This window comes from Lactuca sativa, chromosome 9 (genome assembly GCF_002870075.4).
Source record: "Lactuca sativa cultivar Salinas chromosome 9, Lsat_Salinas_v11, whole genome shotgun sequence".
Lineage (NCBI taxonomy): Eukaryota > Viridiplantae > Streptophyta > Magnoliopsida > Asterales > Asteraceae > Lactuca > Lactuca sativa.
Genome location: NC_056631.2, coordinates 155,472,872 through 155,486,911, shown reverse-complemented (window position 1 = coordinate 155,486,911; position 14,040 = coordinate 155,472,872). Strand labels below are relative to the sequence as shown.

General features: G+C 36.4%; 1 long non-coding RNA gene across 1 annotated transcript; it reads left to right on the top strand.

Moving 5' to 3' along the window:
• Positions 1-474: 474 nt before the first annotated feature.
• LOC122196198 (uncharacterized) lies at positions 475-6,609 on the top strand. Its single transcript, XR_006187507.2, has 5 exons — positions 475-5,254; positions 5,337-5,672; positions 5,748-5,852; positions 6,091-6,221; positions 6,321-6,609. It is a non-coding gene; the product is annotated as an uncharacterized LOC122196198 (long non-coding RNA).
• Positions 6,610-14,040: the final 7,431 nt, after the last annotated feature.

The window sequence follows — 14,040 nt, the reverse complement described above, 5'->3', positions numbered from 1 at the left end:
CTGACTGTGGATTTCTTGAATGCCTTTAAACTGGTAGATCTATCAACATTTCTCCACGAGGTTAAGAAGATGTGCCCTTCCATTTCTTTGTGGGTTTATTTCTTGTACGGGAAAGCAACAAAGCTTTATATCGGAGACCAACATATATGGTCTGCCACTGGGGTGCAGCAAGGTGACCCCTTGGGCCCTCTTCTTTTTTCCCTCATTTTGCACCCGCTTGTGCACAATATTAGAGACAATTGTAAGCTCCTTCTCCATGCTTGGCATCTAGATGATGGGACTGTCATTGGGGACTCAGAGGAGGTGGCTAGATTGTTGAACATTATTCGATTGGATGGTCCAAGTTTCGGTCTTGAGTTGAACATCAAGAAAATGGAGATTTTTTGGCCCTCCTGTGATGGTAGGAAGCTTCATGCCGATTTATTCCCAACGGATATAGGGATACCTTCTTTGGGGGTGAATCTCCTTTGGGGGGGGGGGCTGTTAGTAGAGACGCAGGGTTTATTAGCGGGCTGGCCATGAAGAGAGCGGCCAATGCTGTTGATTTGATGGGCCTTCTTCCATAACTATGTGACTCGCATAGTGAGCACCTTTTTCTTCGATCATGTATGGGAATTGCAAAACTTTTCTTTGCTTTAAGGACATGCCAGCCGATACACATAGAAGAGGCAGCTTTGTTCTTTGCAAAGGATTGCGCAGGTCTATCAAGGATATGGTGGTATGTGGAGGCCCCTTCTTTGGAGACATTCAGTGGCGTCTGTCTTCCTTACCTATTCGTTTTGATGGTTTGGGTTTGTACTCGGCATACGAGGTTTCCTCCTATGCATTTGTAGCCTCGAGGGCCCAATCTTGGGCATTACAAGACCACGTCTTACGTGACAGTGGTGTATGTGGTATGGACTCGGATTACCTATGTGCTATGACTCATCTTCGCGACACGATTCTGGGATTTGACTGTAGCGATTTCACTAATAAGGACACCGCCTCCCCCCCCTTAAATCCCAAAAAGCTTTGGCGTGTGCCCTTTTTAGCAAAATCGTCCAAGATATGGAAGTCGAATTTGACATGACTGTCAGACATAAAGCAGTCTTTGAGGGTCTGCGGGCACCTCATGGTTAGGATTTTCTACTAACTATCCCTATTGATGGTCTTGGCCAACATATGTCTCCTGTGGAGTACCAAACTATCCTTCGGTACCGCCTCATGATTCCTATATTCCCAACTGACGAGATATGCCCAGTTTTCCGCAAGGCATGTTTGGATACCTTTGGGGAACACGCAGTTCATTGTAGAGAGCTCCCTAGTTTCAAGTACATACATGATGTGGTTCGGGATGTTCTCTTTGATGCTTGTCGGCATGCTGGTATTTCTGTGAAGAAAGAAGCGCCGATGAACTTTTTGACGGACCCGCTGGATGGAAGGTCCACACTTAGACCGGCTGACATTTTGGTCTTTGGATGGATAGGAGGGAAGCATGCATGCGTGGGTCACTGGATCTTATTGGGGTCTCTCCTCTCATTGGTTTGGGGAGCAGGGGTTTCACAGCTGGACATGCCGCTTTTAATGCCGCTGCATGCAAAGTTGTAAAGCACGAGAATGCATGTATAGAAAATCAACATGTGTTTGTACCTTTTGCATTCGATACATTTGGTTTTCTCGCACCAGAGGCGGTGGAGCTCCTCAATAGAGTCCAACATGTCATGCATTCTAATGCCATAGCTCCTAGATCCACAAATATTGTTTTCAAAAGAATTGGTTTTGCTATCCAGAAAGGGCTAGCGGTGCAGCTTGTTGCCCGTTTGCCTTCAATCGATATGTATTGAACCTTTATGTTATTTGAATATTGACTATTGATTTCAGATGAGCATCTCCAAATTTGATTCTAAGTCGACTCAGATGGTGAAATCGATCAAGAATAAGAAAAATAAAGACGACTTAATTTTGATTGGCTCGATTTGGATGTTGACGATGAGAACAAGATATCAATCATCAAACGAAAGCCATCTGACAAAGACAATAAGAACCGATCGACAAAAGTAACAGACTCAAATGATTTAGGCTAAACAAAAATTAAAAGAAATCGAATTGGTCTGTTGATATGAACAGTAATTACTTCGAAAATGTGAGCTTAATGAACAATTAAATGAATAACAATTGGATTGGGTTGTATAATCGAATAAATAGTAAAAATTGAGAATTAATTTTGATTTTTAGGATTTTGATCTAAAGAAAAATAATTGGATCAAGCAATGAGGTTGAAACAGATCTGATCCAATGAGACAAAGCGATCAAAAATGAAAAACGCAAAACACGAATTGAAATCATGGACGTTTTGGAATCCATTTAAGAATTTGAGATACCTTTTTGATGATCCGAGTTCCATTTGCAACGAATGAATCAAATTTAGAAGATCTTGGTTCTTTTGTTGGAATGAGAAAATATCCAACTTGAACATTATACCACCCACGATGCGTGTTGTACAACTCATTGTTCGTGTTCTTCAACGATCTTAGAACATATTCATAAGAACCATCAACACTTTTGGATTTTGACTTCAAATTCAGTGCAACACTTGGAGATTGTTGCTTTGGAACCCAAATTTGCTTCATGGATTTCGGATTCACAACAATATTTGACGATTTTTGTTAGTAAACCCACTTGTTTTTACGTTTGATCTTCTTCTTCTTTTTCCTTTTCACCTTCTTGGAACTTGAAGATTTGAATTCATGAACAAACCTATTTTCCACAACTTCAAGTTGACAAGTTTTGATCATATCTTTTGGATTTTGATACTTGTGAATTTCTTAGATTAATGGCTTTCGATAAGGAATCGTTCCTTCAAATGAATCACAAGAACAAAAAATATCATCGATTTGAATTCCAATCGAGCAAAAAACTTTTTCATCTTCATGAGAATCAAATTGAACTCCTTTTTCTTGAACATCAAGAATATCTGGGTAAGAATCAAGAACATTCACTACTAGAAAACAACTTTTAACGACACGTAAAAAACGAAACACACTGATAGAGGAAACGCATTTGTGCGTGCCCTAAAAAATAGTGTCAGTTTTGCAAAATTTGAAGGATAGAGGACACGCATTTGTTGGTGCCCTAAAATTAGCGTCCAACAAAAAAAATTTAAAATATAGAGGGCACCTATCCTAAAAAGCATGTCGTGTTATCATGTTGTTTTGTAATTTTACTCTATGAACGCGCATTCTCGATTTTTTAATAGCTAGGGGGAAACGAAATCCAAAAAATTAAAAACCCCGCCTGTTGCGTCTCCTCCTTCTCCTTTGGTATGATGTAAAATCCTCTAACCATGAAGCCCTAAAAGCATTGTGTGGCTTTCAATATTTCTCCATTTTGTATTTTTGGAGCTCAGCACCAGCCATACAGAGGTCAAAGGTGGCAAATATTCTCTTTTATCCACCATTTTCTCCCCCTCAGATGTCTTTATTTCCCTAATCGTTATTGTAACTGTGAAAATCTCTAACTTGTAGCTTTAATTTAAACTTTAAGTTGTTCTAGGTTTATGGTGAACCATAGTAAGAACACATACTGGATATGGGATACGATTTCATATCGAACGCTTGGGGAACATGTCTTGGATTAGAAGATCCAACGATTTCAAAATTGAACTGAACTTACCTTTATTCGCGTATCTGGAACATAGGAACGACGATTTAGATCGCTGATTGAAGTTTGGGAACACTGATTAAAGTTTAGGAATGCTGACTTGAACAACATTTGTGCGTTGGGTACGTCGACTCAATATATGCTAACAAAATCTCCCATTTTACAGCAATTAATTGTGTATATCTTCTGGTAACAAAATCTCTCTCCCTCTCCCTCTCCACCCTCTCTGTTTTTCTTGTAAACGAAGATGAAGATGAGAAATCGGACACTAACAGAGCGGGTCTAAGATATCGTCTCTTAGAAGTTCTGACCATGAGGAAAAACAGGAAACAGAGCATTGTGAAAGATGGGTACGAACCCTTTGCAGACGAAGATGAAGATGAGAAATTGGACACAGAAAGAGCGGTTTCGGTGGAGATTTTTTGTTAGAGAAACAGGGGAAAACGTCGGTTGAAGAAAAATGGTTGTAACTCACAGGATTCGTTGGTTGTATGTGGTGGTTATATCATGTTGATGATATTGAGCTTTCTCGACGCATACAGTGTGGCTTCATCGCTTGTTGTTTCTCATAGATGGCGTAGAGTTGCTTCCAGTGATACCATTTGGTCTGAAAAGGTTGACACACTTATTCCAACTTACTTCTACTTTCTTCTTTTTTGTTTCTTAAAATACTATATTTGTTAACTTTTTTGACCTTATGATAAGTTTAGTGTGTTTGATATTATTTATGTACGAGCCCCATAAATTTTGGTAATCATCAAGATTTTCCTTTTCGAAAGTGTTGTTGTTGTGAATAACGTTTGTAGTGCTTGGTATAAGATAATTGCGTGTATCCTTCCCTTGTTGGTAATTACTAATCTGTAGCTTGTTTTCATTAGTAAGTTATGAAGAGCAAAGTAATGGCAAGTTTATAACAATACTATGGAGGTTATATTCAGAAACTGCAAAGTTGTATGTAGGACATGATTGTTACATGGATAAAGATGATGACCCTTTTGCACTGTTAAGCTAAAGATCATTGATTTTGAATCTTTTAAAATAAGAATCATTGGCATGCATATTGGATCTCATATAACTTGTTTGAATCATGTCACAGAATAGTCATCATTGGTAGGATCATCAACTTATTTAAAAGACCTAAGTACCCTCTACCTTGCTTATTTATTAAAGAGCTATGGGCTGATAAAGCTCATCTACCTCGTTTTGCCCTAGTTGAGGGGTTGTCAAAGTTGTCTGCTTACACCTTACGCATTCACGATGGAAAACGGGTAAGACTCTTTAATATATATTGCCATAGCAGTAAAAATGTAAGAATCAGTAAGTGAGGTCTCAGGTTCAAGTCTGGGTATATATCGATAAAGGTTTGTATCTTTCAAATTACTTTTATTTCCCATTGGATTTGACTTAAATTGGAATTCAATCCCATGGAATTCAGTTCCCAACATTTCCTTCTTATTAAAAGTGACCCAAATACCCATTTTTAAACTCTGATACATATAACATGAAGTTCTTTTTATAGGCGTGGGATGAAGGAACAAGGGCTAAACAGTATACATTTGAGGGTCATGAAGAACCTGTATATTCCATATGTCCATATTTTAAGGAAAATATTCAGGTATAACCAAAATCTCTCAAATCAGCCTCTCAAATATTTCCAAAACTCTTCCACTTTTAAACTTATTTTCTATTTTTACCAGTTTATTTTCTCAACAACAACTTATGGAAACATAAAGGCATGGATATATGACAATATTGGTTCAAGAGTGGGTTATGAGATTCCATTCCATTGTGTGTTTAAATTTTACAATTCCTTTAAATTCCAATTCCTTAATTTATTAATAATAATGGCTCATAACTTTTACCTGCAAGCTTCTCCTTTTATACGGTTTAACAAGGAAGGAATTCTATTAGCTATTTCAACAAGTGAGAATGGAATCAAAATTATAGCAAATCAATATGGGGTTAGGTTACTAAGAATAATGGATAATCGTGCTTTTGATGACTCCAGAGTTGCATCTGCATATGCCATGAAGGTAAAAAGATTATACTATTTTCCTTTTTTCCCTTGGTTTTATAAATAATAACATATATATTAAACACTCTTATAGGGACTGACTGCAATGATGCCAACATTTGGTGCTGCTAATACACCAGGTGGATAAAGCATGACGAAAAGTTTGTAGAGCTCTATAGCATGTCAGTTCTTGAAAAATGTAAGCACTTTCACTATTTCAGTTTTCCATATCTCAAAGGATTAAATCATTAAATACACATTTATGAAAAATTCTCCCATTTCACGCAACAACCCGTTTTTTAGATGAAGTATGCAACCATGCTTTATTCTAGATTTAAAATATCCAACATTATAAACAAGACCGTTATATACTAGTTTTCATTCCATAAATGCTTATTATGCGCCAACACTAATGCATGTTTTGTTTGGTCACTCAGGTATTGAGTCGACCATAGCAGCTAAATAAGCAAGCTCGTACATTGAATAAGCAATATCTACAATTATTGATCTCAAGGACAGTTTAAATCAGTGGGACAACAAAGTGGATGATGGTGACTGTGGATCCACAGTAAGTCCATGGACTAATTGTTATGCTTATAATGTGTTTTTGGAATTTCATTTAGTTATCATCTCAGCTTCTGATTAATTTGGTGTATTATTTTGGCAGGTTGATCCTGCTACATGGCCAATAATGATTTCTAAGGCCTACTAGAAGGATTGGTGATTGTAGTTAGGCATCTATATAAGACTTCACGCCAAGGACTTGATGAATTTAAGCTAGCAATGTTTTGCTTGATTTGGACATGAATCCTAAGATATCATACTATGGCATGGCTAGAAGCTTTGAAGGAAACAAGACTCAAGCAAAAGCAAACACACTGAGAGTTGTTGGACATATTATTGGAATAATTATTTGTATTTGACATATTAATGAAATGCATTATCTTTGTTATTTATGGCATTTTGTTTTGTATTAAGAGATTTTTAATGTGTTATTTAATTTGAAAATTATTAAATCTATCAAAATATATAATTTTTAAAACATTTAACTTTATGATACGTAAAAATGTGTGTCGTCTTTCTTTATGACAAGGGCTTTAATACACAATGCGAATCGTAAATCTGCGTCGTAAGGTTACGACACACAAACGCGTGTCGTCTTCTTTATGACAAGGTCTTCCTTGACACGCATTGTGTATCGTAAGAGCGCGTCGTAAATACGTGTCGTTAATAGACAACGCGCATTTGCGTGTCGTCTTTCATTATGACAGGGCCTTCCATGACACACATTTGCGCGTCGTCCGAGCATAAAAGGCTATCTTTCTTGTAGTGATTATCACCATATATGAATTCATCAAGACAAATTCCTTCAATTACTTCATCATCTTTCTTCTTCTTCCTTCTTTCATGATTAGTTGTTACCAAACGATTAAGCAACACCTTATGATGAACATGATCAAGAGGATAACCATTGAATTTTCCACATTCACATTTCTTACTAGAAATAAGTGAATTTTGTTTGAAATACCCAGTTACAAAACAATTGAGAACTCCTTTAAAACTAAATGACCTTGGATAATCCTCCATAAACCAATTTCACGAATTATTTCTTCCATCTTTGATCAATCGATAAGATCTTGAGTTTTTCTAGAGAGAGAAAATGATAATCAAAGAGATATCTAGAGAGAGAAAGTGAATATGAACCAAATTCTAGAGAGAGAAAATGGTACAAACAAGTATTCTAGAGAGAGAAAATCGAATTATGGGTCAAATCAAGGAAAAAATCGGTTTCTAGAACACAAAACACTCTCTAAACGCGAAGATCAATAAGAACATGAAGAATCACCAAATCTAAAATGTCATCATGGATCAATTCTTGATCAATCAAGAACACCCACTCTGATACCAATTGTAGTGGTGATTGTGAGCTCTGATACCAATTGTAGTGGTGTTGATTATGATGACAAATACGGAATATGAAAAATCTAGTGAATCATCATACAAATCATGAACACATGGAGTAAATAAATCTGGGTTTAAGCTCTCATTAGTTTTTGATAGAAAGAGTACAAATGGGTCTTGCTATTTCTCTCTCTAAAACTAATGCTCTTACAAAATGTTCAATTCATAAATGAGTGTCACTCACTTCCTATTTATAGGAAATACAACTCATTACACAATACAAGAGGGTAAGCACAAAATACATCCAAACGTGACTTTGCACCTTAACATTATCCCCCTCAAAATTAGGATTGGATGTCCAGGTTTCAATACCGAATGAGCTCATGCGATCAAGACCAACTCACCCTTGAAATGATATCGGTCTTTAAATCCGCAAATGAATACCCGAAGCTTCGAATACCCACTCTTCATTCTCTCTATTTTTATAATCAAAAAATGATTATAAAACCCAATAAGGGTGAGAAGCGTCTGAGGAATAATCTTCACAAAAATCCCCCTTGATGTGTGCCAAAAATGAAACTTCGAAAAACTTGCATGGAAAAACAATCACAAAAAAGCTACAAAAAATTTCCAAATTTGTGAATTTTTTTGACTTTTAGGTGAGAGTTGCAAGAATTTCCAAAAACCAGGTAAAAACTACCACTTTCAGAATTATGCAGGGACCCGTTGCGCCAAAAACAACTTAAAATGGAAACACTTCCCTAATTGCAAAACTTGGTATAAAGCGTTAAGTCACATTAACTGCAGAGGCTGAACTGTAAATTTCTTCAATTTCTCAACATTGTTAGTCCAATTTCGAAGTGGGATATTTTCTGCCAACATTTTGAAACTACATGGACTAAATGAGAACTTCTTCCTTCTTCACAAACTGTTACTTCATTTTGAATCTGGGTGAAAATTGCCAAATGTTAGACATTTTAGGTACCCAAATCCAAACTATTATTTTCTTCTTCACTTCGATTCACAGAACACGAATTGGATGTTTTGACTAAGAAAAGTCAAAACTGAAACACACATCCCGTCGCTTTTCATCTACAAACCTCATCAACGAAAAACAACCTTTCGATTTTAGTGAACAACAACTCGATAGCTATATGGGTCCACGATAACAAATACCAACCATTCGTTAACGAACCTACATCGATTCACGAACCCTTGATACCTATCCTTCATTTTTCAGTAACCTAAATCATCACAGACTTCGTTTTAACAAATCTTCAGTGACATCAAACTATCGACTCCAACCCTTCGCTTTTCATTAACAGACCCATTTCGATATTGATCCCAAAATTAGTCCTTCAAAATCGAATCACAACAATCGATATTGATCACTAAGTCCAAATCAACAATTATCAATACCTTCTGTCTTTGCTTTTACAAGTGAGAGGCCCAAAGATCACCAATCGATTTCAGTCACCCATTTTCTAACAATCTATCCTTCGTTATCAGATTACTATCAAACAAAAATGCCGACCCCCCAAAACTTCCATATACTCCAAAACTGCGTTTGGTTCGAATCAACATTAATCGGCACCAAGAAATCAACTTCGCTTTCTCACATCAAGTTTCAACAACAAACCAAAATCAACTTTTGATTCACAATCCTTCGATTTCCAGTACATGTGCCAATTTCAAAGCATTCACTGTATTTGCTTTTAATCAAACACGTTGACTATCGTAGCCAAAATCAGTCTTCGACTTTCATCCACACTTACTTACTCGACTTTTGACTATCGGAATGTGGTAACACCCTTCGAAATTGCAATTCCATACCAATACAATCAATAATAACAGTCAATTTCGATTTCCGATTTTGACTTGAAGATTCAAACTCATACTCCATCTGCTTTCGATTCCAATGCAAATATCAAATTTGACATCATCAATCCAAAATCAAACCAAATACGATTTCAATTTCACAACTTTGATTTCAATTTCTATTAGCTAAAACCGAAGATCATCAACAATCGAATCGAACAAGAACAACACTTCGGATTCGATTTTGACCCTAAGCAAACACAGTTAACTCAAATGCGTTTGACTGTGTATCATTGTCTACCAAATAATTGAATTCGATTTCAAATCCAAAACACTTTCGATTCCAAAATCAAGTAATCACAAACTCATTCGATTCCAAGTAACCAACATTTAATGAAGTGAAATCGGAACTCAAGAACAAAACGATTACCCTAAGATATCAAAAACTGATGGTACAACTAAGTAAAGCATGGGTACAAGTCGATTGATGAAGTGATGAACAAAAAACGAAGTGATATGATCTGAAATTCTGAATACAAAACAGATTTATCAATTTAGACTAAAACTTGGACTTTTTGATGAATAGTAATATATTGAATTTTTGGGCTCTAACTTGGATCGAATCAAATAGTTAAGGACAAGAGATTTGGGCCTTAAGCACATATTGATGAACAGTGATGGATTATCATTTTCGGCTTAATCATTAGGATTAATGAACTATTAAATTAAACAAAATGAGTTTAATTTGGTTTTGATCTAAAGAAAAACAATTGGATTAATCAATGGGGTTGAAACGAATTTGATACAATGAGACAAATCGATCAAAAATGAAAAAAAAAAAACGCAAAATACGAATCGAAATCATGGACGTTTTGGAATCCATTTGATAATTTGTGATAGCTTTTTGACAATCCGAGTTCCATTTGAAATGAATGAATCAAATTTAGAAGATCTTGGTTCTTTTGTTGGAACAAGAAAATCTCCAATTTGAACATTGTACGACCCACGATGTGTGTTGTACAACTCGTTCTTCATGTTCTTCATGTTCTTCAACGATCTAAGAACATCTTCATAAGAACCATCAATACTTTTGGGTTTTGACTTCAAATTCAATGAACCACTTGGAGATTGTTGCTTTGGAACCCAAATTTGTTTCATCTATTTTGGATTCACAACAACATTTGACGATTTTTGTGAATAAACCCGTTTGTTCTTACGTTTAATCTTCTTTTTATTTTTCTTTTGCATCTTCTTGGATCTTGAAGATTTGAATTCATGAAAAAACCCATTTTCCACAACATCAACTTGAAAAGTTTGGATCATATCTTTTGGAGTTTGATATTTGTAAATTTATTGGATTAACGACTTTCGATAAGGAACCATTCCTTCAAACGAATCAGAAGAACACAAAATATCATCGGTTTGAACTCCAATCGAGAAAAAACTTTTTCATCTTCATGAGAATTAACTTGAATCTTCTTGTCATGAACTTCAAGGACATCAAGAACATCACATTGAACTCTTTAGTCTTGAACGTCAACAAACTTAAGAGCATGAAGATCATTTGGATCTTCAATAAGAGAAATGTATTTCTTTAAACAAATCTTTTTCTTCTCCTTCCTTTTGATTTCTACTACGTACTAATATGGACACGACAATTTTGGCCAACCATTCAATCTTACAAAGTGGTTGAAATATCAAGCTTTCATGATCATCCTTCAAACCTCCATAAGAAACCTTATTACCCCATGAAATCAACCCGCTTAACAATAATCCATAAAATTGATTTTCGTTGACTTTGTATTTGATATCTTTAATGATCACAACCCAAGACTCATAAGACAAGTACATCATCTTTGATTAATCTATAAGATCTTGAGCTTTTCTAGAGAGAGAAAGTGATAATCAAAGAGATATCTAGAGAGAGAACGTGAATATGAACCAAATTCTAGAGAGAAAGTGGTACAAACAAGTATTCTAGAAAGAGAAAATCAAATTATGGATCAAATCAAGGAAAAATTCGTTTTCTAGTACACAAAAGACTCTCTAAACACGAAGATCAATAAGAACATAAAGAATCACCAAATCTAAAATGTCATCATGGATCAATTCTTGATCAAATCAAGAACACCCGCTCTAATACCAATTGTAGTGGGAATTATGAGCTTTGATACCAATTGTAGTGGTGTTGATTGTGATGACAAATACGAAATTGATTAGATCTAGTGAATTATCATACAAATCATGAACACATGGAGTAAATAAATATGGTTCAAACTCTCATTAGTTTTTGATAGAAAAAGTACAAACGGGTCTTGTTATTTCTCTCTCTAAAACTAACACTCCAAAATGATCATTACATAAATGAGTGTCACTCACTTCCTATTTATAGGAAAGAAAACTCATTGCAGAATACAAGAGGGTAAGCACCAATTACATAAATGGGTCTTATATATGTATGTTCATTGGGTGGGGCCCGTTATGCGAGTGTGGGCGGGGACCGTATCTCATTAGGCGAGGCCGATTATATGATATGTATGGTATGTGGTATCTTGGGGAACTCACTAAGCTTTGTGCTTATGATTTTTAGTTTATGTTTCAGGTACTTCCGGTTCCAAGGGGAAGAGCTCGAGTTGATTGAATCGTACACATCTTATGGATTCTGTTTATGGGGTACACTCTGATTTTTATGATGTTTGACATACTTATTTTATCGGTTTGTATGAATAATGTTTTGGAATATTGTTTTCACTTAAATCAAAATGAATTTTTTGGGTTATATTTTATGGATGTTACAAGTTGGTATCGAATCCTTGGTTTGGGGGATTTGGACACACGCTCGGGTGTGTCTGAACTCAAACTAAGAATTTGGTAAATATTTTTCTAAAGAAACATATTTCAAGAAAGTTTTTTTTCTAAAATAAGAAAGGGTGTGGTGCATGCAATCAGCCGAGCTCAAGTAAGTTTCCCAAAATATCCATACATGTTATTTGATATGCTTGATCTACGAATCTGTGAATCACATGCTAGTTAGGTCTAAGGATTTGCTCATTTCTGCATGATAGAATGCTAGGAGAGATGCCTTTGTATGCCTATTATGTGAGCTTGTAGAGATGCATGCTAGTGTTGATCAGTCAATGATAAGATGACCTGATTAGGTTATGCTTGGTTCTGATTACTTGATGCTTGAATGCTGCCTGCTTTGTGCTTCTAGGAGCTCTAACTAACTTTAGCTAACTAGTAAGTGAATATGCTAAGTTGCATATTATGGGAACTAGATAATTTTAGAAGGTTAGGTTTTAATTCTATTATACAACTCTTGTTTGAGTCCAACCATTGTAGTGTGAGACCTCTCATTTAAAGAATTATCTGGTTTTTGTAATATTTAATTGTATTCGTGAGCTAGTTAGAGGAAGTTAGCGGGAACTTCGTCTATAGATGATGGCGGAGAGTGGTGTGGAGTTTGCCCTAGGAAAACCTAGGATGAGATCTAGTACTGGGAGCCTTATCTGTGAATGAATAGTTGGATATAAAGTAACTTGGTTGAGCTAAGGCACTTCTTGAGGAAAGTACGGATAAATGTGGAAGGTAGTATGGGCCCGTACTACTAGAATAAGAGGATCCGCACTCGATCCAAAGAGGGTTGCAATGAAGACAGGGAGCTTATGGAGTTGTGATTCCCCGATGTGTATATTTTGATGCATATTCTGATGGTTTATATGGTATACTTTCAGTATGGTGGTATGACGAGAGAGACCAGTTGGCAGTTCCAGCGTTGGGGAGGGCTTGGGCTCAGGTTCTGGAGCCGGACAGCTTGATGACCAGACGAGGGAGTTCATCTTGTCTGAGATTACGCGTAGTATCCTTGAGCAGACTCCTGTGATCTTTCGCACAGTCAAGGAGGGTATTCTGGAGATTCTTGATGAGCGGTTTAGCGCCTTTCGCGCTGAGATTGTGGCTTTGGTCGTGACACGTTCTCTGACTTTCAGGGAGTTTCGGGTATGTGGAGCACCAGATTATCATGGGGTGAGGGACCCCATTGCAAAAAGCAGGTGGTTAGCAGATGTTGCTAACGCCTTTCGTACCAGCCATTGTCCCGAGGGGAACAAGGTCAGACTAGCTTCCTGCCTCTTGAAGATAAGTCATATGATTGGTGGTAGGAGGTAGGGCGTTATGTGACAACCCGAAATTTGTACCTCATAATGCCAATCAATTCAATCAAGAGTCAGACTTGTTTCTGCTATCTTTTAGCATGGTTAAGTGTTTGTGGAGTGTTCTAAAGCCTAGTACATTTGAGGATTGTGTTTAGGGATGTGTTAGCTAAAGTTCAAAATGTTGCAATCGAGCCATAAACTCCACCACAAGGAGTTTACGGCCACAAACTAGAGTTTACAGCCGTAAACTCTAGGCAGCCGTGAACCCCTTCTGTTAAGTATCAATTTCCTTCATTATTTCTTCATCTATCACATATTCAAGTCAAAAACACTCATTCTCTCTCAAGTATAATCAAGAACACTTCCCTTTTCCTTCAATATTGTAAGTGATTCTTCCATTTCTTTGTTGATATCCTTCTTGATCTAGTAAAACCCTTTGATTTCATCCAAGAATTCAACACTTTTGGTTTAGATCTTCAAATCTCCATCTTTTTCAACAAGAACACCAAGAAC